The following is a 26,906-nucleotide window of genomic DNA, read 5'->3' on the forward strand; positions in this document are numbered from 1 at the left end:
GATGTTTGTTGAAGAACTATCTCAGAACAACTCCTGACATCAGAGAGATCAGAAGATGAAGCCAAGTCAAGATCTACAACTGATTAAATTCTGATATTTGTACAGACTGAAGCTGTTATCAGAAGTTAAATATTGGTAAAGCTTTAAGGACTGTAAGTTGTAGTTATCTAGTCTAATTCTCATACATTTGTACTTAATGTTTTTGACATCATCAAATATCTGTTAAACTTGTATATTATGCTAATTTACAAGTTGGGGGAGATTGTTAGATATATTTGATAATGTCATGGCTAATATGATTTATGTTTAGTTTTCAGATCTTACTTAAATAGGATAAATCAGTACTTACTGGAAGTCAGGACTTAAGGATATCAGTACTTATATTATCAGGAGATAATCATCAGAAGATGGATATCAGAACTTAAGTACTGAATGATGTTCAGATAAGGACAACAGCTGATTAAAGGAAAGAAGATCGAGATAAACATAAGAAGAGATATGCATGAATAGGGAATTCTATGAAGAATATAATATTTGGAAGAAAAGATATCTGATTGATATATTTTAGGAAGCAGAATTATATTCCATATCAATTAGCGATTATCTTGTAACTGTGTAGTATATAAACACAGACATAGGGTTTACGCTATAAGTGTTATCATATTCGAGAAGATTATTAATTGTAACCCTAGCAACTCTCGTGATATTTGTTCATCACTGAGAGGTAACAGTTCCATACTGTAACAGAGTTTATTGTTTCAATAAAGTTTGTTTTCTGTTACTTAAGTTATTAAAGTTTGATTTGATTGTATTTTACACTGTATTCACCCCCTCTACAGTGTGTGTGTGACCTAACAAATACCCAGTTTATCCTGAATGGACTGAATTGATTCCAATTTTTATTTGAATAAATCAAAATAAAATTAGACTGATTTTGTCAAAAGTATTTTACCAAAATAATTTATTAAATTAAATTATCTCAGTTTTGAGTTATTGATAAGTCTAAAATTTATACTTATCGAGATCTCTACAATGACTTGTCGAGAAGTCATAATAAAGCTTGCTGAGAATTCATTCAAGAAGTCAGAAAAATGACTTATCGAGGACTCACTCGAGAAATCTCAAAATGACTTGTCAAGAAGTCAGTTAGACTTATCGAGAACTCGGTTCCTTATATACTTTTGATCCTTTTGATTCTGTCTTGTGCTAATTTTACATATTGAAAATACAAATTAATATTTAGACACTTTTCTTATAATTGAAAACTTCCAAGCTAAATTTTGAATTTTGAAAAATAAATATACAGAGATTCCTGAAATATTTATATCTCGTATTCCAGTTAATTTCTAATTAAATCAAATTAATTTTGATTTATTAAATATCAATCTGCTGCAACACTTTAGTTGAGTTCTTTCCTTCAGGATGAAGAATTTAACATTCCAATTTCACCTACAAGTCTAGTGAAAGTTGTTTCATCCAAATGTTTAGTAAAAATGTCAGCTAACTATTTTTCTGTTGGAACAAAAATGAGCTCAGTGGTACCATTTGCAGTATGTTCTCTAATAAAATGGTACCTTACATCAATGTGCTTTATTCTAGAATGATAAACTGATTAGCTCCAATAGATATAGCATTAGTATCGTCACACATAATTGGAATTTTGTGTAAAACTAGGCCATAATCCATTAGCTGATTTATAATCCAAAACACTTAAGCACAACAACTTCCAGCAACTATATATTCAGCCTCAGCTATGGAAGTTAACACATATTGTTTTTTCTTGCTAAACCAGGATACAAGTCTTTGTCCAAGAAACTGACAGCTTCCACTAGTGCTCTTTCTGTCAACCTTGCATCCAGCAAAATCTGCATAAGTGTATCCAACAACTTCAAAACCTGTTCCCTTAGGATATCATAACCCAAGTTTGGAGTCCCCTTTAAGTATTTGAAAATTCTCTTCGTAGCCATCAAATATTATTCCTTTAGATTGGCTTGAAATCTTGCACACAGACAACGCAAACATAATGTCTGGTTTATGTTAGGGCTAGAACACGCGCTAATATTCACGCAAGTATACGCGATCGTAAGTAATATAGAATAAAGTCTCATTCGTTCCCACAGGGACTGGTTTAGGTTAATTTTAATCAATGTATCTATGCAACACTAGTATGGTTACTATCCAATGCTAAGACAAATAACAAATTGAGGTTGTTTATAACTACAATTAACTAAGAGATTATACTAAAGAACATAAACTAAGAGATTAAAGAGATTTGAAAAATATACGACACAAACATGGGATTCTAACTTCATTAAATACTTCATTCAATAGCCTTTTCATTCTTAACATTAGCATTTAATGGTGATGACACTAATCAGATAACACAAAACTGATAAATGCCAACTTTCATTGTACAAATACCATACTACCAGACATCCACAAAAGAGTTAGAAGCTGAATAGACACCAATTATATTGAGACCCTATATGTCTATAGAATTTTACAACATAAGGGTCTAATGCACAAGTTATCTATCGTGATTACATAGGGCAAGTAAGATGGTTAAAATTACCTATGAATCATGCATATCAATACATGAACCTATGCTGGCATGGCAAGTTCTCAACCCTTAAATTCACTTTTTCTTCATTAAAGATTAACACACTATCTTATAAGTTCGCGACGCTCATAAGATGAATAAGCACAACCAATACTAGGTTATCATACAATCACCACACACTAAGGCATCGAAACTAATTAACTAAATAAATCCATAAATAAATCTGTATGAACCCCACGATAATGATTAGCCCATAATCAGACTCATCATCAACGTGGGTTCCGATGAAAGCATGGTAAAATAAATGTAGTCTTTATACTGAATAAATAATAAACCAAGTACGAAATAAGAGTATAGGTTCACGAGTAAGAAAACTAGCATCCAAAGTTATAAATTAAAATAAAGAATCACAAGAATAAACTAGTTCCTCTTCGCCTTGGTTAAATTGTGCTCTACGGTCTTCTTACGCCTTCTCCTTAAGCTCCGGTATGTCTTGTTATAAAAAACGACCTTAAGTTATGTATATATAGCAGCCCATGCAGAATAGAAGTCCAACGGATCAAAATTCTAGAAGAAAAAAGATTTAATTTTCCCGATCTAGCACGGCCACGCGCTTGACCAGCGCAGGCGCGCTGACATTCTGCTCTTTGGGCGCGGGCGCACCGTCTCTCTGGAGAAATTTCTGATTTCTTCTTCTTTTCTTGTTGGTTTGAGCTGGTCTTTCCACGAGCTTTTATTCTGGACATCATCCTAACACCATATTAGCATCTAAATAATGCCAATTCACCTGTATTCCTGATAAATGCCTGAAATGCAAAAACACTACAAAAACACGTTAAAACACTAAGAACTTGAGTACAAAACATCAATTCAAGGCTTTACGGAGCGTTATAAAGTGTCATAAATGCCACTCAACAGTCTACTAGCAGTTAAATACAGCAAAGATCCAATCATTCCTCTATAACCTGAAATATCTACACTTTTTCCTTTCTTATATTCATCCAACTTAGTAGCTGTAGACATAGGTGTAGATGCAGGTTAACAATAAACCATGCCAAACTTCTTCAATAAATCCTTGACATACTTAGTTTGGATGATGAATATCCCATCACTTCTTTGACTGACTTGAAGTCGAAGAAAGTAACTTGGTTCTCCCATCATACTCATTTCATATTCACTTTGCAAAAGCTTTGAGAATCTTAGACATAGCTTTTCATTTGTAGAACCAAAAATGATATCATCCACATAGATTTGAACTAGGATCATATCATCACCATGTTGTTTGTAGAAGCGAGTCTTGTCAATTGTACCTTTAGTGAATCCATGTTTAAGTAAAAATTCTAACAGTGTGTCATACCAAGCTCCAGGTGCTTGTTTTAGTCCATACAGAGCCTTGAGTAGCTTGTACACAAAATCTGGAAATTTCGGATCTTCAAAACCAGGTGGTTGTTGCACATAAACTTCTTCTTCCAACTCACCATTAAGGAATGCACTTTTCATATCCATTTGATACACCTTGAAATTTGAGTGTGTAGCAAATGTAAGAAAGATCCTTATTGCTTCAATTCTTGCAACTGGAGCAAAAGTTTCATCATATTAAATTCCTTCCTCCTGTGAGTAGCCTTTTGTAACCAACCTTGCTTTGTTTCTGGTGACAATCCCATTTTCATCCATTTTGTTCTTGAACACTCACTTTGTTCCAATTACACTTATGTTCTTTGATGCAGGAACTAACTCCCAAACTTTATTTCTTTCAAACTGACTTAGCTCCTCTTGTATAGCAGATATCCAATCAGGATCAAGTAGAGCTTCCTCAGTTTTCTTAGGCTCAACTTGTGAAAGAAAATATGCATGGAGACATTCATTTACAGTTGCACTTCTAGTCCTCACTCCAATAGTTGGATCACCAATAATTGCTTCTCTTGTGTGACTCCTATCCCATTTTCTTGTGTGAGTTTGTTGACTTAAGTTTTCTGCATTTTCTTCACCATTGGCTTGACTTGCAGAATCTTCTCCTCTTTCTCCCCATGAGTTTGTACTATCAAATTCAAGTGTTTGATATGAGCTTCCATTTTCATGATTCTCTTGTTTAGTTGACTCTTCATCTATTCTGTGATTTGTGTTGATTTCAGCTTCATCCTCAGAATCACTATCAATATTGAGATTTTCAAATTTCAGGGTCTCAGCTTCATTTTCATCAATGCATTCCAAGACTGGACACTTGTCATCATCAAAAGTTACATCTGTACTTTCCACAATTTTCTTTTGTTCAAACACATAGACTTTGTAGGCAGTTCTCTCCAATGAATATCACAGAAAAATTGCATCAAAAACTTTAGAGTCAAATTTTTCCACATATTCAGAGTTGTCTTTCAAAACATAACACTTGCTTCCAAACACATGAAGATGCTTCACAGTAGGCTTTTTTTTAGATAAGATTGAGTAAGGTGATTTGCCAAGATTTTTGTTGATGAGATATCTGTTTTGAGTGTAGCATGCAATGTTGACAACTTCTTCCCAAAAACTTGTTGACAATATGGCATCTTGCAGCATTGTTCTAGCAGCCTCCACTAATATTCTATTTTTTCTTTCAACAACTCCATTCTGTTGTGGTGTCCTAGCTGTTTAGAATTCTTGAACAATGCCCTTCTCTTTGCAGAATTCAGTTAAAGTTGCATTTCTGAATTCTGTGCCATTGTTAGTCCTCAATCTGTTCACACAATTCTGATCTTCATCCTGTTTATCAATCTTCTTGATGTGTTCAATTATGATATATGGAGTTTCATCTTTAGAATGCATAAATACTACCCATGTGTATCTTGAGTAGTCATCCACCATCACAAGTGCATATTTATTTCTTGAAATTGATAAGACATTAACTGGTCCAAATAAGTCCATGTGAATAAGTTGCAAATGTGCACTTATGGAATTCACAGTTTTACTCTTGTGACTTGATTTCTTCATTTTTCCTTTTTAACAAGCCTCATAGACCTTATTTTGAGCAAACTTCATATTTGGCATGTCTCTCACTAACTCCTTTTTAACTAGAGTATTGACTGCTTTATAATTCAAGTGAGAGAGCTTTTTATGCCATAATTTGCTTTGTTCTTCAGATGCCTTGGTGTAGAAGTAATAAATCCCATCCTCATTTGCTGAGTCCAAGTCTGCAACAAATAAGCTTCCTTTCCTTGCTCCTTCCAAAGCAGTTTCACCAGTCTTTTTGCTGATAATTAGGCATTCTCCTTTGTCAAATAAAATATTGAATCCTCTATCTGTAAATTGGCTAACACTCAGGAGATTCACCTCAAGACCAGCTTCCAGTGTTACATCTTCAATGACAACATTTCCAGAAATTATCTTGTCATATCCCATTGTGAAACCTTTGCTGTTGTCTCCAAAAGTAACTAATGGGCCAGCTATCTCCTCAAATTATGATAGCAGGGCGATATTACTTGTCATATGTCTTGAGCATCCACTAACTATGATCCATATGACCTTCTTCACTTTGCCCTGCACATAATTTAGATTAAGTGTGTTTAGCAACCCAAATAGTGTTGGGTTCTTTCTTCGTGTTAACAGATTTGATAGAAGTAGAATTTGATGATTCAGAAAGAATGGAGTTCATTGATTGATGTGTATTTTCCTTTTAGTTGAGGACTCAATATTAACTTCCTTAAGATCTACTCTCAGCTTGTGGCAACTTGTGATTACTTTCATGTTGCAAGGTATGCAATCAAACTTGTCACATAATGAGTAAGGATCATTAGCTTTTGCTTCATTATACTTGCATGCTCCCAATCTTGGCTCACTAACAGTCTTTTTACAAAGGTGAGTTAGATGATTTGTAGAGCCACATTTGTGACACTGTTTCCTAGGAGTATCTGCAGCAAATGCAAAATTGTTGCTTTTGTTTATTCCAACCTTCCCATTTCTGTTTTTCTTTTTCTTTCCTGCATTCTCAGTTTTAACTTGCCTGATTGGTTTCTTGGGAGTTTGATTCACTATGGGCTTCTTCTCAGCTTTAGGAGTTGGAGTTGTTGCATTTCTTCTCATTATCTTCATCAGCAAGTTCTTGCTTTATCACCAACTCAACTACACTAAAATTTGCTTCACATGCTTTGAACAAAGGTGCATCAACTTTTATCAGCATAATTGGGACATCTTCATTTATAATTGTTTTTCCTCTGTCACCTACAACCTTTTTGTTGTTGTTCAACGCATCATAATCCAAACCAATAGTTATGTTTGCACATAGCTTGTTTTTCTCATGATACTGACCAACCAGCTGAGATGTATTCCTGAATGACTTCAGTTTCACCTCATTTTTATCTATCTTTTCTCTTAACACAACTTCAATTTCACTAGCACACTTGAGCTTGTTCTTTAGATATTCGTTTTCTTGTTTGACTATCTCAAACTCCACAAGCAGTAGATCAAACTTTTGTTTCTCACTCTCAAGCTTCTCATTAGCTTTTGATAACCTACTGACCTCCTCGGTAGCTGCTACCATACTAGTATGAATGTGGAACATTTTTATGTTCATCTTTTCAACAGTTTCCTTATTTTGACTTTCATTTAAATCAATGGTGGTAAGAGTTGTGTAATATCCCATATTTTCAGATATTATTATTATTATTATTTGGAATTGTTTATGTGATTTTATGTGAATTTGGTGAATTATCTGGTAATTGGAGTTAATGTTTTGGATGTTTATATATGATATTCTTTGAATATTTTAATTTTATATGTCCAGAATAAAATATAAATAATTGTGATATTTTTCTGGTAATTTTTGGACTGTTATATGATTTTATAATGATTTATGAATTTATTAATTATTTTCTGAATAATTATAAAACTATTTTAAAAAGCCGGGAATCGTCCAACTTCAACTGTTTTTGCGTTTATACAACCCGAAACTTTTCAGAAAACTCCTTCCTAGCCTAATCTGGATATTCTGAACATTTTTCGTGCTTTGACTTTTTCAATACGTATTACGGTTTGATCCATACGCGTCCCAGCGCAAAATTTTCGATACGATAATCATTTCGGTAAATCAACAAAACCCGTATTCTCGAGAGACGGGATATTTTTACATTATTTTCGTATATGGTGTTTTATGAAAAGCTCGGGTTTGATAATTATCCAAATCTGGTATTAAATTGTATCGTTTTTATAGTTACTTAGCGGCTAAGTAATCTATTTTTGGATCGTTTTGTAGTTACTTAGCGGCTAAGCAACTAATTTATCGATCTAAAATGATCCAGAACGAATTAATATTCCGTAAATATAAATAGTCTATTTCTTATTTCATTTATTTCATTTATTCAATTGCAACCAATAAAAATACAGTAAATACAGAGAAAAATCCTAGAAACCGATACGTTCCGGAGAATCAAACGCACGAACGAGGACGTTACCGAACTCCGATTCAAGCATGTAATTTATCAAAATGAAGCTCTCGAAATCTTCTTTCTGAATCAATCATCAATTTTTACCCAGAAATCAAGGTAATTTTCTTATTTAATTATTTTAATTCGAATTATTTAGGGAATAAAATATGAATTTTTGTAAACGTAATTATTTGAGTGTTTCGATGATTCCATGTTGTAGAGCATGTTTTTTTGGTCAATTTCATATATTATACTTCAAAAATAGAGTTCAATATCATGTAGTAATTGAAGTTTAATTTTCTGGAAATTCTGTAAAAAGCTGTTCTTGGTGTTCTTGAAGAGTTCTGAGAATCAAAACCAAATTTGAAGGTGATATTGAACACCAAATCGCAAGTATTTATAACCGTTGTGAAGCCCAGATCACCCTCTATCTGTTGGTGTCATCAAAATCATCGAACGATTGGTAAATATACAATTCGAATTTTAGGGTTCATCTTCGAATTTAGGGCTTTTCGTTTAACTGATTTTTGGGTTATTTTGATTATATATAACTTCACTATGTTGTTTACAGTCGAATCATGTATATAATTGTCTTGTTTTATTGTTGGAATAGCTAACCGAGTTCATGAATTTTTCGAAATTTTGGTTCATTTTTTTGGTTTACTGGTTAATTGTTTGTTGATATGAGTTTGGGGGTTAGATTATACGTGTTACAAGCTTCGTTTTGAGATATTAATCATTGAATTTGGTTCAGTTTTCTGTTGTATTGACTTTCGTCAGAATCACGAACGTGATGTTCGGATTTTTGATCGGAAATCACGGTCAACCGATCGTTGATTGTGGTTGTGACTGTTTCCGGACTTAAAAGATGATTTAGAGTGATTTCGGATGAAAAACCAGGAAAAATAACCCCGTTTTTGACCCCAAAGGGAGTCGCCGGAGCGGCAGGCGGCGGCCGGATTATTTTTCGGTCGTCTTCTTCGTTTTCCGGTGAGGATTCTTGAGGACCCAAATGTTTTACTCCCGACCCGATAACCCGGATTCCGACCCGCGTTTGATCTTAATTTACCCAACCCCCAATTCTAAAACCTGTTTGTGCAATTCTATTTTAAAAAAATAATTCAAAATTCTTATTTTTACTTCCAAAATTCATTTTTAAATTAAAAAATTATTTAGTTAATTATTCTAAATAATTAACTAAATTATTTTTATTCCAGAATTTTTTTTTTATTTTCAAAAATCAAAATTTGATTTAATTATTTATAATTTATTTTAATTAATTATTTATGGATTTAATTAATTAATTAATTCATTTAATTAATTAATTTTATCTATAAATAGTTAAATAAAATGTAATTATTTATAATTAAGCCAAATAATGATTTAAAAATTATTTTGAGCTTTTAAAACTATATTTGAGTATTTAAAAATCAATTAATTTATTATTAATTGATTTAATTCTTATTTTATTCGTAATAAATAAACCGTTCGTCCGTTTAATACGAAACGAACGCCTCTAGACTCAGAAAAATATTTCGCTTTCATTAAAAATACTTTTGAGACCCAAATTCTTTTTTTTTGAAAGGTCGCTTGTTTTACGAATCATTCTGAGTCGATTTTTGATTGATAAATCATATTTTGACCCGATTTTAGTTTAAAACGTACCGAGTCGAACCTTTTGACTAACAGAGTCATATGTGATATGAATTATGTGATACGTGGATTATATGCTTATATGTTATATGAATTACGTGTGTATATGGGTCAAGAGTCTTGTGTTGGACTGTTCTCTTTATGTGTGGGCTATCCTATGGGTAGACGATAGGGTGTTGACGTGTACTTCGTCGAGTAATTATCGTTTAGACGATTAAAGTTGCATCTTTTAATTATAGATGCAGATCATTCGATTTAATCAGGACAAGACGTTGGGAAAAGAATAAAAGGGAATGATATTTCATATCAGGTTTGTAACAACTGCATGAGCAGCAGATCAGAGATTTAGTGAAGTAAAAGACGGTGATGCCTTAAGATGCCAGACTGAGATAATTGCGTTTCTACGAGTGTGACTAAATGCTAAATCTCAAAGGCAAGTATCTCTATCATCACTTATTGTTCAAGTGATATTTATTTTAAATCTTCTTATGCCAGTATTGCTTTTCTTATTCTCAGTTCGGAATAGATAAATATTTTACATATCGCTGAATTAAATGATATTGTTTATGCAAATATTCTTCTGCTATTCTATGTTCAGAATAGCTAAGTCATTTTACTTATCAAATTACTGGATTTATAAATTTTTAGATTTTGAGAAAGATGACGTTGTTTTGGTTTTGCTGCCCAAGTAAATGGGCAAATCAAAGTTTATATGGGTGTCGAGTATTATGACCCCTTTCAATAAAATGTTTTAAGATTGGATGGTTGCGTAAGAGGCCGTGGCGGCGGTCCAGCAGAGATTTAGGTATTATACAGGATATAATACCATTAGGCCGATATGTGCCTTGGGTGCCCCATTTGTTTAGTTGGATATGCTTCGGCATACCGGTGTTGCTCCGCGGCTGATCACCGACGGCAACACACCGTCGTTCGAGGATTCCAATCTAAATTATTATATTACTTTTAATAATCTTATAAGGAATGATTTCTCAATTGTTTTGGTTTTGAATAAAGGTGGAATACAGTTTTAATTCGGTTGTTGATTGATGTTGATATTTAAGTTGTTGTTAAATATCAAAGGTGGTATTAATGCGGATGATTGATGTTGACTTCCATATTTTAGCGCGGGTAGGTTGTGAGCATCAAAGTTCGTATTGATATCTAATTTGATATGACATCAAAATGTATATTAATATCAAGAGTTGAGTTTTGAATAAAGTTTATGATTCAATCCATAATCATTGTTTCTTGTTATTGTTGTTTACGATATTTCCGTAAACACTATTTTATGAGTTTAATTCTCGTCAATATTCAAAGTATTGCTGAAGCATTTCGCTTAAAAATATCAAAATGATTTTGAATACAATTAAGGAATCAATTCTGGGGTTCCTCAACTAAAATTTTATGATTCAGCAATTATGATTTTAAATGTGCGCTATTACAGATGTCGGTTTTATATCAAAACGACCATATATATATTATAATGATCTTGCTGAGCATTTCTTCCGCTCATACTTGCCTGTTTCAAATTTAACCTCCAGTGAGGACTAGCTTGCGTTGTTTAGCTGCGTAATTCGAGGAAGCAAAGAAGAAGCTTTTGGAAGGTGGTTGGTCCAGGGTTTGCGAACTAGTGTAAGTTTTATTATATAAAGTTGTTTAGATTATATTATATTATAGTTGTGTATTTTATAGTTGGGCCTAGCATACTTCTTTTCGAAGTTATACTAGGGGGTTTAGCTTTGAGTTTGGAATTTGTTGAAAAAAGTTTTAAAAGAAAGTGAAAATTTATTTGTGGAATTTGGATATCTTGTTTCTAGAACTGTAACCTTAAAAGATCTTGGATTATTTTTGGGGTCATAAATGATAAATATCTTCCGCTGGCTATTGTTTATTTATTAAGCAGGTTAAGTTGGATTGAGGTTTCATCGTGACGACCAAATCCCTTGACCCCGGATTTGGGGGCGTTACAAGTTGGTACCTTTATTTTTGATGAGGATGACTCTCCTTGCTCCAAGGCCATGAGTGCATAGTTTCCTACTTCCTCATCATCATCATTATCTGAATCATCCTAACTCTTTCCTTATGTAATATAAGCTTTACCCTGTTGTTTTCTTAGAACAGTCTCATACTTTGCTTCCAATTCAAGATAGGCCTTGTCCTTTTTCACCTTCTCTGGCTTCCTGCATTCTATAGCAAAATGGCCCACATCATCACAATTGAAGCACCTGATCTTTAACCTGTCAACAAATCCAGTTTTGTAGTCATTTTTGTTGCCAGAATTATATTGTGTCTTTGTCTTCCAGTTGGTGTCCTTGTTGAATGTCTGTCCCTTGTATTTGAAGAACTTTGGATTCTTTACTCTAATGTTAGAGAATTTCTTTGCTAAGTAAGCCATGGACTGATCTAACTCATCCAGTTCATCCAAGGTATAGAATTCATCCTCTTCAAGAATAACTTGCTTCTATGGTTCCTTGTTCTTTTGCTCATTACTTGAAGCAGCTGGAGTCTGGACTTCTAGTTCATCGTCAGATGACTGGCTGTCATTAACAACCAGTGCACTTGCTCCATCAACAATGTGCCCTTGACCAGCTCTTAAAGGTTTTCATTGAATCATTTCTAGTTTATAGGTTTTCAGAATGCCATACAAAACCTCCAGTGTCATTCTGCTCAAGTCTCTTCCTTCTCTTATAGATGAAATCTTCTGTTCTAGATGGTTAGGAAGGGTGAGAAAAAACTTCAAGTTAACTTCCTCAGCTTCATAGTATTTGTCATGAAGTTGCAAGTCATTAATCAGCTTGTTGAATCTTTCAAAGACATCACTTTTACTTTCTTTAGGTTTAGCCATTAAACCCTCATACTGAGACACCAGTATTCTCATTTGGTTGGATCTAACTTCCTCTGTACCTTCACACATAATATTTATTTTCTCCCAGATTTGTTTGGCGTGTCATAGTTGACAATGTTATTGTACATGACATTGTCAAGTGACTCTATCAAAATTAGTTACAGACCACTATCAAGAGAAACTTTTTCCTTTTCAATGTCTGTGTATGTTGAAGGATCTTTAGGGGCATAATGAGCTGGAATGACCATGTCTCCATCTGTAGATTCATCAACTCTTTCCATGGGGGGTGAAAGGACCATTCTTGAGAATCTGAACATATAATGGGTTGGCCATTCTTAGAAACAACATCATCTTCTTTTTCCATAATGTGTAGCCAGTCTGTGTATTCTTTATACTACTAATTTTCTGTGTATTCATTCTTTCAAGATCTTTAATCTGTTTGCTTTCAGATATTTCTCTGATACCACTTGTTAGGTAATGAATACAATACAAAGGGGGTGAATGTGCTTTGTATATTTTTAAGGCTTTTTGAATGTTAGTTGTTTGGTTAACAAAGCAGATTAGAAATGCAGCAATAATATGTTAACCGGAATAAAATAATGAATACAATATTTCAAAACTCACTTAATTTTGTATTAAAATTAAGTTGTGTCTTGCTACAAATCCTGGGTTCTTTGTTAGTAAAAAACTCAGCTTCTTTCTTGAGAGAGTTATAAGAAATTTTAGATCTGTTTGATACAATTTAAAAGCAAATGTCCAGTGTTTAATTTATAGATTAGTAAACACAGGTTTACACAACATGCAATAGAATGTACTAAACCCTACTTTAAGTGATCTCTAAAGCTTTCCATTTCTGGCTTAGTATAACTTTGCAAATCCTGTGAATCTGTGACTTTCCTTTATCAGTTAATCTTGGCCTTTGATCTTGCACTCTTCAAGCTGATTTTGTAGACTTTTCAATCTAACTGATTAGATCATTTATTGATTGATAATCTTGAATATTTAACTTTTCTGCATTCTATACTTGAGGTTCATATTGAGATCTCCAGTTTGTTGTATAGAGAACTGACATCTCGATAAGTATAATGGCTTATCGAGATCTCTTAGTTCTCTATAAGTATTTTGACTTGTTGAGGTCTCTGAGTTCTCTATAAGTGAACTTGTCTTGTCGAGGTCTCCAAACTTCTGCATGTAGAAATGACTTGTCGATATCTCTGAGATCTCTATAGGCATTTTAACTTGTCGATATCTCTGAGATCTATAATGAGAAAATTGACTTGTCGATATCTCCAATCTTCATATCTTCATTTTGACTTGTCAATATCTCTAAGTTGTCTAATGCATAAATAACTTATCGATATCTCCAATCTTCATATCTTCATTTGGCTTGTCAATATCTCTGAGACTTCTCTATAAGCTATTTTGGACTTTTCGATAAGTCATTCTGGAGTTCTCGAATGACTTCTCTATATAACTTGATCTGTGACTTGTAGATATCTTGACTTTAAATATTTTTTCTAAAACAAATTTATTCAACTCCAAGCTTCTTCACAATTTCTCTAAGGCATGATCTTCTTGATCTTCTTCCAGAGTTTATTCTTGGGCTTGAGACTGTTTATAGAAAAATACTCCAGTCTAATCTTTGACATTTTTACAGACTCAAGTAATACACTACAAAATAAATTTAGATTATCATATAACTAATTCTTAGGGCTGTCAATTTGACTTAGTCTTGTTATGATACAAGCATGTCTTGCACAACAATACTGCTCAACTGGTACCCCCTTAAACCATACTACATTAAATCATATGCCTGCGGAACAAAAATACTGCATCATTTGAATGGATAATAAATAAAAAAATAGAAAGTAAATATTGCAACATTGATTGGAGCTTTACCCAACGAAAACCGGAGCTGGTACGATATACAAACTCGTGTTTCAATTTATTATTTGGAGGCTTTGATCAGAGCCACACGACTATTTTAATCTCTCAATCTAATATCCTGTTAACAGCAATGGTGAAGATCTTTAGTCGGCATTACTTCAACCGGAATGCAGGTGATGTATTTTATAGAAAATTGCATTATAAGCCTAATGCAGATAATTGTACCTATATGATACTATCTAAAACAAATCAATATACGAAAAAAACTGTGTATGTGTGTGTGTGTATTAAAACAACTAGACAATAGTAACAAAATTTTTTATTGTCCAACAATATTGATTCAGAAAGTAAAACATACCATGTCATTTTACACACATAAAAAAGTTGCAATCTTTAGTAGTGTATAATTTATGCTGAATATACAAAACTAAAAATCATTTTAGGTCAAAGAGTTACGCTACTCCCTTGTTCCAATTGCTAGCACATGTACCAAGGGTCTAAGTTTATGTTTACCATTAGCTATTATCAAAATATCTAAATAGAAATAATTTACCTACTTTTTTCATGCAAAAACTTAATGTCGGGTTTTCCATCTCATTTTATTTATTTCATTTAAATTGTGAAGGGTGCCATTAAGGCACTACAACGCATCTATGAAGACAAACATCATTGGATCATCATACCTTAGCTAAATTAGCCGACAAATTTTAGGAATAACATCTGTATAGTTGAGTTCACCGCAAAATATAAACATAGTATTAAAGAATTTGATTGTTTACAAACTCTCCGTGGGTATATGCACGTGAAATGTACAAATGAATATAAGTTTCAATATATCCTGATCACCATCATCATCGCAACTCATTTCGAACATGCCTTTTATCATTTAGCCACACATTGTAGATTATTAACTTTGTTCCATGAGAGCCAATATCCTCAAACTACAAATAATTAATATTTGGTGTGGGGGAGTAGTCGGGAAAGTATGAGTACAGAATAAATGTGAAAGCTTGTTGCATGTCCTTGAAATGATGAATACTATCATGTGCCACCATGACGTGAAAACATAAACAAAATTTAGCATATACTCCCTATGTCCTCTTTTAGTTTTCCCTTTGACCTCTTGCATGTATTTTGAAGTACACGAAAAATTTCGGACTCATGTGCCTTCCAGAACCAGGTAACTTGTACAATGCACATTTTAATTATTTTTTTAATAAAGATTTAATACTTATATTTTTTTTAAAAAATCTGGTTCTTATGCACCTTACAATTTGTGAAAATAATGAAGGGAACAACTAGAAGGGGGAAAAAGAATCAAGGGGACAACTAAAGGGGGCGGGGGGAGTATTCCACGAAAAGTCGTGTTTAGGAATTGATCCTTTTTTTGGCATTAAACTTTAATGCCCCTAAACATAATTTATCCATCAGTCAGGGCTGATTCGATGCAATTGCTAGGTCAACAGATATTCACTTGTGATCCATGGTATAATCATCATAAAAGTATAAACATGATTGAATATTTCTTTACAATAAAATTGCTACTTTGACTTTTCATCTTTATCTTGCTTCCGTTCGAAGCAAACATTGAACTGATAGTTTTTGATATAATGTTGAATATTACTAACGATGATACTGCATATTACTTATATTATCCGAATTGATTTTTTCTAACTATCAAAGCAGATTAGTACATATGATTTTATAGATGCCCAGGATCATTCTAGATAGCTAATTAATTATCTTATAATTGAGAGTCACTAAACATGTCTCTTAGATTTTTAATACTTCCCAGACTATTTACTTTTCACCTTAACTTAGTATCTCAAAGATTTTTCTAGATTAATTTCAACAACAACATAGTAAATATACATGTATAGACATGCATATACATATATAATTGAAAATTTCTTTACAATGATTTTAATGAAAACCTTATTCCAGATTAAAAAGTTTTGACATTTTTGCTTCCTCTCTTGAAAATATGTTAGTAATTATATAGATTAGAGATATACACAGACATATAACATACTTTATATGTATAAATCATCAAACTAAATTTAGTAAATAATAAAAAAAACTAAGTAAAAGTAAGACAAAGGAAAAAATGAAATTGAAATCCAAAATCCAGAAAAGAATGGAGAAACAGAGGAAGAACAACACAGTCAAAATATAACAATGACCTTAAATTGTGAAATAGTTAGATTCTTGATACAAATGCACATAATTCTTTAAAATGAACTTGATTAAAAACATTAAGTCAAATCAACAAGATTTGACCTTTTACGTCTCTTCAAAAATAATACTCCCTCTATTTCAAAATAACTGTCTACTTTTGGAAAAAAATTTTGTTTCAAACTAGTTGTCCACTTACACTTTTAATATCAATATTCAAATTATAAAGTCCAGTTTATATTTTCAAGATGAATTCGACACCATACACAATTATTGTATCACTGGTTTTTATTTTCAAGACTAACTCTTTATCATAAATAATGGTGTAATTAATGTAGTCAATGCAATAAATATGATAACTAATATTACTTTTTTAAAAATGTTAAAATTTCTTAATATGCGTAATTTTTTAAAAAGTGGACAATTATATTAAAATGGAGGAGTAGTTCATTACATATATAACTGATCGCGTGCATATGAATGAAAGAAACATAACAACAAAAGACATTAATTTGGGATCAAAACAACAAAGTCAAATCAAAATGCATAGAAGATACCTACAAAAAGCAAACTGAGAGAAAATACTTACATAATGTGTTGTTTGGAAACAAGCATTTCATTTGAAATGATGGATTTCAAATGACATGATTTGAGTTGTCATTTCAAATTCTCATATTTGCACTAAAATTTGATTCTCTTGAATTTCAAATGAAATCCAAATCCAAATTTTTTAACTTATCCAAACATGTATTTGATCAAATCTAGAATTTTACATGAAATCCAAGTTACCAAACGGGCACTAAAGGATATTGTAATTCAGAGCTGAGTATAATTAAATTGTAATAGAGGTCCGATAATTAATTAATGGGACTGAATTATTCCCGCTTTTTAGAACAAATTATTATTAGTCCTTAGATGTTTGTGAACTACACTTGTTTTTTACCATCTCCGCAGGCTCCTGGAACTGGGAAAAAAATAGTTATATATAAATAACCCGACCCGACCCGTTTAGCTCCTGGAACTGTAAGCTCACTGGGTTGTTTAATTATGTATCTGAAATGGGGCTCCTCAGTATTATTCGCAAGATCAAGAAAAAAGAGAAGGAAATGCGTATACTCATGGTGTAAGTCCTCAACCCAATTGCACTATTATGTGTATATGCGTGTGTATACATTTATAATTAAAATGTGTTTGTAATGCAGAGGACTAGATAATTTAGGAAAGACGACGATTGTTTTGAAACTTAATGGTGAAGACACAAGTGTTATTAGCCCTACTCTTGGCTTCAATATCAAGACTATTACTTATAGCAAGTATGTTTTTTTTCTCTTAGACATTTTATCGAATACGTGGTGCGCATTGTTGTGATTTTGTGATGTAGGTAGTTTTTTTGACTTGGTTTGGTGTTTGTAGGTATGTGCTTAATATATGGGATGTTGGGGGGCAGAAAACTAAAAGGTCTTATTGGAGGAATTTTTTGAGCAGATGGATGGGTTGGTTTGGGTTGTTGATAGTTCAGATCTTAGACGACTGAATGATTGTAAATTTGAACTTGATAATTTGTTAAAGGAAGAGGTATGCCTTGATTTTGAGCTTACTTGATAATTTAGAAATATGAATTTCAGAACTTTGTGAGTTCTTGCTTGTTGTCGATGTTGGCAGAAATAAGGGTTGTGGTATAACTTGTTGATAGTGTAGTAGTGGCCATTATCATTTGCTTTCTTTTCAGTGACTTTATACGCTCTCCCTTTCCCAATATAAATGTGTCATTCTCAAACTCATAATTGTTGTTACTCCATTAGGTTTTCTAGAATTACTAGAAGAACTAAATATCTGGTTGATTTTCAAATAAAGAACAAAATATGGTTGCTAGTGCATTGTAAGCATTGCAATATTGACTTGTTAACTGAACAAATAAGAAAATGTATTAGTTCTGAAATAAAAGTAAAACTGGATCAAGTGATTTGGAATGGAGGGGATATTTCATTTTTAAGCTCTGTTACCCTGACTTTACATTTTGCCTCGAGTGTCTGTGCCATGTTCTCGATACTCAGACATGGTCACATGGATGTGGACATTTGGACAAAAATATGTAATGTTTCAAAATATTGCCGAGTCCGACACTTAGACTAATATCTTTGTTAGACATATTCAGATGAGTCCAGGTAACAAGTTTTTAAATGGTACTATTATGAAGGATGTTAAGTTATTAATTAAGAAGTGCACTACATGTTACCCCATTAATCCTTAGTCCAAAGAATCACTCTGAATTGCTTTTGTATACACATGTACAATGCATATCTGAACATTTTTGTTAGTGACTGGATTCCGGACTTCAGCATTCATACTTATTTCTCAATATTGACATAAAGGTTTAAACTTTCCAGCTACTTTATTTTTTTACTTTTTAATACATAGTTTTGCTTTCGGTCTTTATAACAGAGGCTATCAGGGTCGTCACTACTAATTTTGGCAAATAAGCAGGACATACAAGGGGCTCTTTCCCCATAAGAGATAGCTAAAGTAAGTGAGCTATTTTTGTTGATTACATACAGAGGTTGACATCCCCTACCATTTCAAATTATCATTTTTTGTTTGCATTTGATTAATTTATGCCAAAAGAATTACATTTATACATTGTTAGATAAGTGACTTGATAAAAGTATAAAAGAACATGAATGTTATATTTTTTTGCTTTCGTATATATTATGAAGATGCAGTTCTAGTTGCACGCTTGCACTTGTACATCAATGATTGTTGCACCTTACTGATTTAATTTGTAGTTAAAGCATGTAAGGTTTATTTAAGTTTGTTATATATTTCAGTTTCCTGCAGATTGGAGTACAATCATGAGCTAGAACTTACTTTTCAAACTTTAAGTTTTTTTAGTTTTGTTTTATGACGATGACAAATCAGTTTGTTTAGATCTATAACTTTATATACCATATTTTATTGGACAAGAACTGAATACAACTAATACATATGAGTTGAGAACAAAAATATTTTTCATGGTACACAAGCTAAGACTACTTAAGATGGATAATGTACGATTTAATGGAGTTTATAAGGGCATTCCTAAAAAATTAAAATGCTTATATTGGCATCGATACCCTCATATGTGTTTGAGCAACTTATTTGTAATTGACATACAATCTTTAGAATTTATATTGATGTCCACTATGATTTAAACCTAACTCTTTTTTTATGTTTATATTTTCCTTCATGTTCTTTTGATGAAAAAAAAGTTGGGATAGAAATGTAAAAGAAATATATAGCCAAAATTTAATATATATATATATATATATCTAATTATTCATATTATATATAAATATATTCAAGACTTCAAGTGAGGTTTTCATTAAAATGAGAACGATGTTTTATATCAAAATTATATTTTTATACGTATAATATAAGTCATGGTAATGATTTTTTAAGTATCAGTTATTTTCTCAATTTCATCTTCCTTCTTTCGATCGTCGATTAAATTTATTGGCATTTTTGTCACTATCCACCATACCATCTTCTCTTTAATAATCATTGTCCTATTTCCTGGCCTTGTCCCTCCATAACCTCTATGCACCTCATCACTTTATTAATTATCACCTTCGTCATGCCTATAATAGTTAGTTCATGTTATAATTTTCATTTAACTAGTTATTTTTACCATAATTATAATCGTCACCCCCATGCTATTATTATTAGTTCCTGATCTATATATTCATATACATAACCTTTATACACCCCATCACTTTGTTGATTATCATCTTCGTTATGCCTATAATTGTCAATTCATGCTATAATTTTCATTTCACCGGTTATTTTTATCACAATTATAATCGTCACCCCCACGCTATTATTATTAGTCCCCGATCTATATATTCATACACATAATATTTTTTGGTTAGCTATGATCTTTTCAACGACTTAATCACTGTCGGTGTATCAAATTTTTTATACTTGTTGCTTAATTTAATTAATATTTGTTGGAAACTAACAACTTTCGATAATTTTAAGGTAAATCATATGCCAACCTATATCATTTGAGTATAATTCAATAAATTTCATACATAAATCATATTCTTAAAAGTAAATATCACATTTTTATGTAAACTAAATTATCTTTTTATTTAACAATTTGTGTTTAAATATTGATGATTTGGAATCAAATTTGATATTTTTTTAAAGATGTTGATGATAACAAAACGAGGATGTAAATGTTGATAATTTAAATTCTAAAGTAATGAATTTATTGGTGGTAGTAACTATGTCGTGATTATTTTGATGAAAGTGATGGTTGTGGTTATAGTATGGGAGATAGTAAATGGTGATTGTGGTGTTGTGTGTGAGTGGTGGTGAAATTGTTGATGTAGCGATGAATCGATTATTCTATCATGGCCGACTGCTACTTATTTTAACTAAATGCCACTTATTTTAAAAGAATGCGTCTTCTCTTTAATCTTTGACTTGGGGCTTCTAGCATCATAAAAGTTTCTAAATATGAGCCACTGTCATGGCTTTGTGAAAACCCCAGACTTTGCGAAATTTCTTGCTACTAAGAAATTGCTTCTTGAAAATTGTGCAAGTTTAGTTGAGATTGATAAATCTACTAGAATGACCAAAGGACGCATGTTAATAAATTTAAAGGATTATAATCTTTTGAAACAGTTTTCAAAAAGTTTTGGCAAGTTAAGGGTGACAAGTTCAAGCCTTGTGCAGAGAAGATGGAATCCTTACAAGAATTTCATGCTTATAGACTTGATTTCATGTTCACTACTAGAAAACCTTCAATAGACATCGGCTAAAAACCGATGTTAAAGGTTTTCCCGACCAATGTCTATGCAGGTGTAGAGAAAGGTACCCCCATTTAACATCGGTTGTAGCCCGATGTCTAAGACTAACTTTAACATCAGTTCCAGGATGAAACCCGATGTATATTGTCTTTTTTTAACCAAAAAACTGCAGAACAATCTTTTTTAATAGATTAAATATGATGTAATTATCAGTCTAAACTAGTAATTAACAAAGTATAAATTAGCACAAACCGATGTCAAAGCTAGCTATGACATCGCTTTTGTAAAGAAACCGATGTTAGTGCCTTCTTTTGACATCGGTTTTAGTTTTAGAATCGATGTGTTTGTTCTTTTTAACATCGGTTTCTTTATAGAAACTGTAGTCTCTCTTCACCTGACTCATCATGCTTTAGCCGATGTCAAAGGTAATGAACGTTTTCCTTCTTTTATATCAGTTTTTCATATTTAGCCGATGTATTTGTTTGAAGTTAACATCAGTTGCTTTGCAGATTTTTTTAAGAACTAATGTATAGGTAACCTTTTAACAACAGTTTTTTAGAATTGGTGTGTAAAACTGATGTCTAGATTACTAAAAATTAGACATGTTCTAATTGTTTCCTATGCACCCACAAATGGCAAAATACCAAATGCCAACAATTATCCAACCAACAGCCAACAAGCAACCAGCAAACCAACAGAACTAATCCAATGAAACCAACAATAATAACAAACAAAAAAACAATAATAACAACAGAAGAACTAATCCAATTCTGTTTTATTACCAACTTAAAGTATCATCAAATATCAATAACTTAAAGTACCACGACAATATTATGGTAAGTTTAAAATTTTCAACAATCAATAAGCAAAAGTTAATATCAGGAAAGTTAGAGAAAGAAAGGCGGCTCGCTACATGAACTCTTCGATGTAGCTAAGAGTCTCCATACGAACAACATCAAGATCCTTCCTGCTTTAGGATTTCCGATTTTTGTTGGACCACTGTGCGCATTTAACAAAAAGAAAAAAATAACAGTAAACAAATTATTCTAGTAAAAATGAACAGGTACTTAACAATTTTGCAAAATCAACCAAAACAATAGGTACTTACCAATTTAAAGAAATTCATTTCTTTGTCTTCAATTATATCTTTCATATACCACATAACACAATATCCACACTCCGTCCCTCCCGGCTGTTTAAGGCAGCCCTATTCCGATACAACCAAATATACAATCAATCACCAAAGTAAAAAAATTAAAATACATAGAACCTTTTAAAATTAAAGTTCATAATTACTTACAGCGAGATTTACAATTTTGGGATTTTTGATCACCCTTCCCTTTTGAGCGTTGTAAGATCTAACGGCTCTGTTGACAGAACATAAGAATATTGTAAAACCTAAAAACTAAGCAGATGTAGAGATGGAATAATATCAAATACCAATGGTAAAAAAAATAATTACCCCATTAATGCATTTTCTAGTTCTGGAAAATGGGTCGGATGTGACAATGGATTCAGGAAATAAATTTCTGATTCCCAAATTACGAACAACATCCAGTGCATACTATTGTCATTAGATCAAGGTAAATATGAGGATTAAAAATTTATATACAAAAAAAGTAAACAAATGTATTGAAACGCTTGACATACTTCTGATTAAAAGGCATGAAGTGCAGAACGCCATCATTCAGTCTACTAATGATGTAAGTTTCAAACTCAACATTAAACTTATATCGCGATGGATCAACAAATGCGTACATGTTCGCACTTTTCCTGTCATGAACCTTGGTACAGAGGAACCTGCCAAAAAAGTTTTATACATTTATAATTTATATAATTATCCTTAAAAATGTAAAATGAGACAAGATTGACAATAAAAAACAAAAGAAACTTATGCCATATATGTTGATATAACAACTTGTCCTAACATTTCAAATTCCGAGACTGCAATTATATTTTCATGCAATAAGAATATGGTTCTTTCTACTCCAAACACTTCAAAATCACAAGGAATTTGAATAGAGGCTCCAGTTGCTTTCATAAAATAGCTTGCGTGTTTGTACAACATCTTGTACCATTCAGGAACATTATCACTCAGCACCACCTTACCAAAAAGGACATGCGCAATTTGCAGCTCACCCTTCTTTGCAGGTTCCTTTCTTTTTCTCTTTCTCTATAAAAAAATGTAAACTTATGATTCAAGGTTCCTTTAATTTCAAGATGCATATATAAAGAGGCGTATTGAACATATATACTTGAACAAGAGTAGGACCATTCAGGGCGTAGGTTATCAAATCTTGAGGCCAGGCTTGAAGAGTGCCAACTGCCTGTTCAACCGTCTCTATCTCACCAGCAATCGGTACCGGAACCTTGGCATCTCCCTGAATAATTCCATCCACTGAGACACGAGCATGCTCCAGTTTGAGAGGCAGTCCATGAATAGTTGAATCCGTATCTCCATCATCAAAAACGACACCAAAAGCTACCTTGTTGTCAATTCTATCTAGTGACAACTCACATTTACGTGGACCCTGAATTTATAAATATATCGATCCAGATACGACTCTCCTTGATCAGAAATAATAATTAAAAAAGGAAACTTTGCAATGGACAAAAAAGTAAGAAATGTTTTTTTACCTTTTCACGTGATGGAGGTGGAGGGTCAATTGTATCAACAGCAATACAATCATTCGCACCTTCATTTTCTATCAAGTCTTCTTCAGCTACCGGCTCCACATTCAAAGCATCCTGCCGTTACTTTTGCACCTCGACAACATGCCAATGTAGGACTGTAATGTGTGTCTGGTATCTCCAACCGGAATTCCAATGTCATTGTATTGCACTTTGAACTTCTTTCCTTGAGCTTTTTTCATGACTACTTTGTGCATAGCACAAACACTTCTTTTTGTTCCACTTGATGAATTCTTTGTCGAGTGTGTACTAGTTACTGCCTTTATCAGTTCTTCAGCTTTAGACGTTTCCTCCAAGGGGGTTTCTATTTGTGCTTCTTGCGATGCTTCAGCTTGTAGAGCATTAGATTCATGTCCTTCTATTTCTGATTCTTTTACCTCTTCCTGCTTATCCTGATTTGGCACAAATTTGACTTTGTATGAAATGCGCTTCTTTGCCATTTTCCGCTATATCTGTAAAATATAATGAAAGGAGCATAAGGAAATATTTGATGCATATATTAAATCACAAGGCAATATTAAATCACAAGGCACGATTAAAATATGCAATTAAAATAACTTACTAGAATTAGTAGTTAATGTTACTTTTTCCATTTTTAATAATTAATTCGAAACTCTCCTTACTAGAATTAAATCTCCTTATTAACAACTACAATGCAAAATTTTTAAAAAATAGAAAAGAAAACTGCAACTGCAAAATATTTAAAACTCCTTAAAATGTAAAATATGGAAAATATTGATAATTCCCAACTGACTAATTAAACACAAAGAAATATAATATTCTGCTTCTATTTAAATTAAAATAAGGAAGCATTTAATATTATGCCAAACAGGATTATCCGATAAGGGGACATAAATATCTAATATGGATCACTTCTTGATCCAAATTCCCTCTCTATTCTCTCTTCGATTTCCAGAAGTAGGTTCTGCATAAGTAACATTGACATCAATATCGAATGCAGGGATTTTAGAGCAAAAAGGTGGATTTTCCAAGATCGTGTCTCCATCGTCATTTTACACTTCATGATAGTCGTGAGTCGTTAAGGTTAATACGACTGACCATGTAGAATCAACTGGATCTTCAATGAAAAGGTCATATCGCTCTCCACGAGCTTTAAATCTTTAGAACTGGAAACCTGGACCGTATTAGCTACTAAGGAGACACCACTGTTTTGTACAACCCTTGCATTGTCTCTTTCTCTTGTGAAGTAACGAACCCCATCTACCATATAGCCGTCAAAAGTCAAAACAGTGAATGACGGTTTGCATGCCAGCCATCTTATCGTTTCTGAAACAATTTCACCATTCTATATTTCATCATTAACCTTTTGTTGAAACCAGTCCGCAAAAAGCCGATTGTGCTCACTAATCAGCCACTGAATGGTTTTCTTTCTACCTCCATAAATTTGTTCAAGATATTCCTTGTGCATCCTTGCAAAATGCACAAGCTAAATTAAAAACTAAAAAACTGCTGACTAAAAATTAAATTTATACAAAAAAACAGACTCACATAATATATGGATGAACTTCAGGATTGTTTAGAAGCACGTGTAAATGCGCCTCGTCCCGTTCTTTTTCTTCCACCGACTTTATTATTGCAGCGGATAATGGACCAGAAAGCTTGTTGCCATGGTTCTTCGGAAGACCGGCAGTTGTGCAACTCTGCCTAGCAAACTCTGCACAAAATTCAATGGATTCTTCTCCAAGATACCTTTCCGCTATACAACCTTCCGGATAAAAATGGTTTTTCACGTAGCTTTTGAGAACTTTATTAAACCATTCGAAAGGGAACGTCCATCGATAGAAAACAAGCCCACATAGTCGTAATTCTCTGACCAAATGAACTGTGAGATGTATCATTACATCAAAAAATGATGGAGAAAAAATCTTTTCTAGCTCGCACAATGTTAGTACCACATCCGCTTGTAATTTTTCCAGTTTTGATACATCTACAACCTTGTTACATAAAGAGTTGAAAAATAAACACAACCTGATTATGCTAACCCTAACATTTTTTGGGAGTACAGACCGAATTGTGACCAGAAACAATCGTTGAAGGAGTATTTGGCAGTCATGGGACTTGAGACTAAACAACTTCGCATCAGCCATTGATACACATTTTTTAATATTCGATGCGTGTCCATACGACAGTTTCATTGACAATAGTGATTTCAACACTTTTCGTTTTTCGGCCTTTGTTAGAGTAAAAATAGAAGGAGGCAGGTAAGTTCTCTTCACACCTACTTGCGGAGCTAAATCAAGCCTAATCCCCATTTCCATCATGTCATTACGAGAAGCTTCACTGTCTTTAGACTTGTGCTTTATGTTAAGTAGTGTCCCAATCAAATTGTCACACACATTTTTCTTAATGTGCATAACATCGAGACAGTGACGTACATGATGAAATCTCTAATATTCTAAGTCAAAAAAAAATGACTTTTTCTTCCATGGATAGACTACCTTCTTTGCCGTCTTTACTTTATTTCCAAAAGTAAATTTAATTTTCTCTTGTTGCTCTAAAACCTGTTCTCCAGAAAGGGGTTGACGTGGTTGTCCAAACTCTTGTTCGCCATTAAAAGCCGTTTTCTTCCTTCTATAAGGATGATGCCTAGGCAAATAGCAACGATGACCTTGATAACACATATTCCTACTATGGGACAAGTATTTAGCAACAGTGTCATCACTGCATACAGGACAAGACATATACCCCTGATTCACGCAACCTGATAAATTTTCGTATGTCGGGAAGTCATTTATTGTCCATAACAACATTGCTCTTAAAGTGAAAAAAGATTTTGTACCTGTGTCGTATACATTCGGCTCACCTTCTTCCCATAGCTTCTTCAAATCATCAATCAACGGTTGTAAAAATACATCGTGTTATTACAAGGCTCATGTGGACCAGAGACTAGT

The 26,906-nt window shown here is 32.8% G+C and overlaps 1 pseudogene; it reads left to right on the plus strand.

Moving 5' to 3' along the window:
• The first annotated feature begins 17,571 nt into the window (after positions 1-17,571).
• On the plus strand, positions 17,572-19,075 carry LOC141686224 (ADP-ribosylation factor-like protein 2; annotated as a pseudogene).
• The last annotated feature ends 7,831 nt before the right edge of the window (positions 19,076-26,906 follow it).

Source organism: Apium graveolens, chromosome 9 (assembly GCF_009905375.1).
Source record: "Apium graveolens cultivar Ventura chromosome 9, ASM990537v1, whole genome shotgun sequence".
Taxonomy (NCBI): Eukaryota; Viridiplantae; Streptophyta; class Magnoliopsida; order Apiales; family Apiaceae; genus Apium; species Apium graveolens.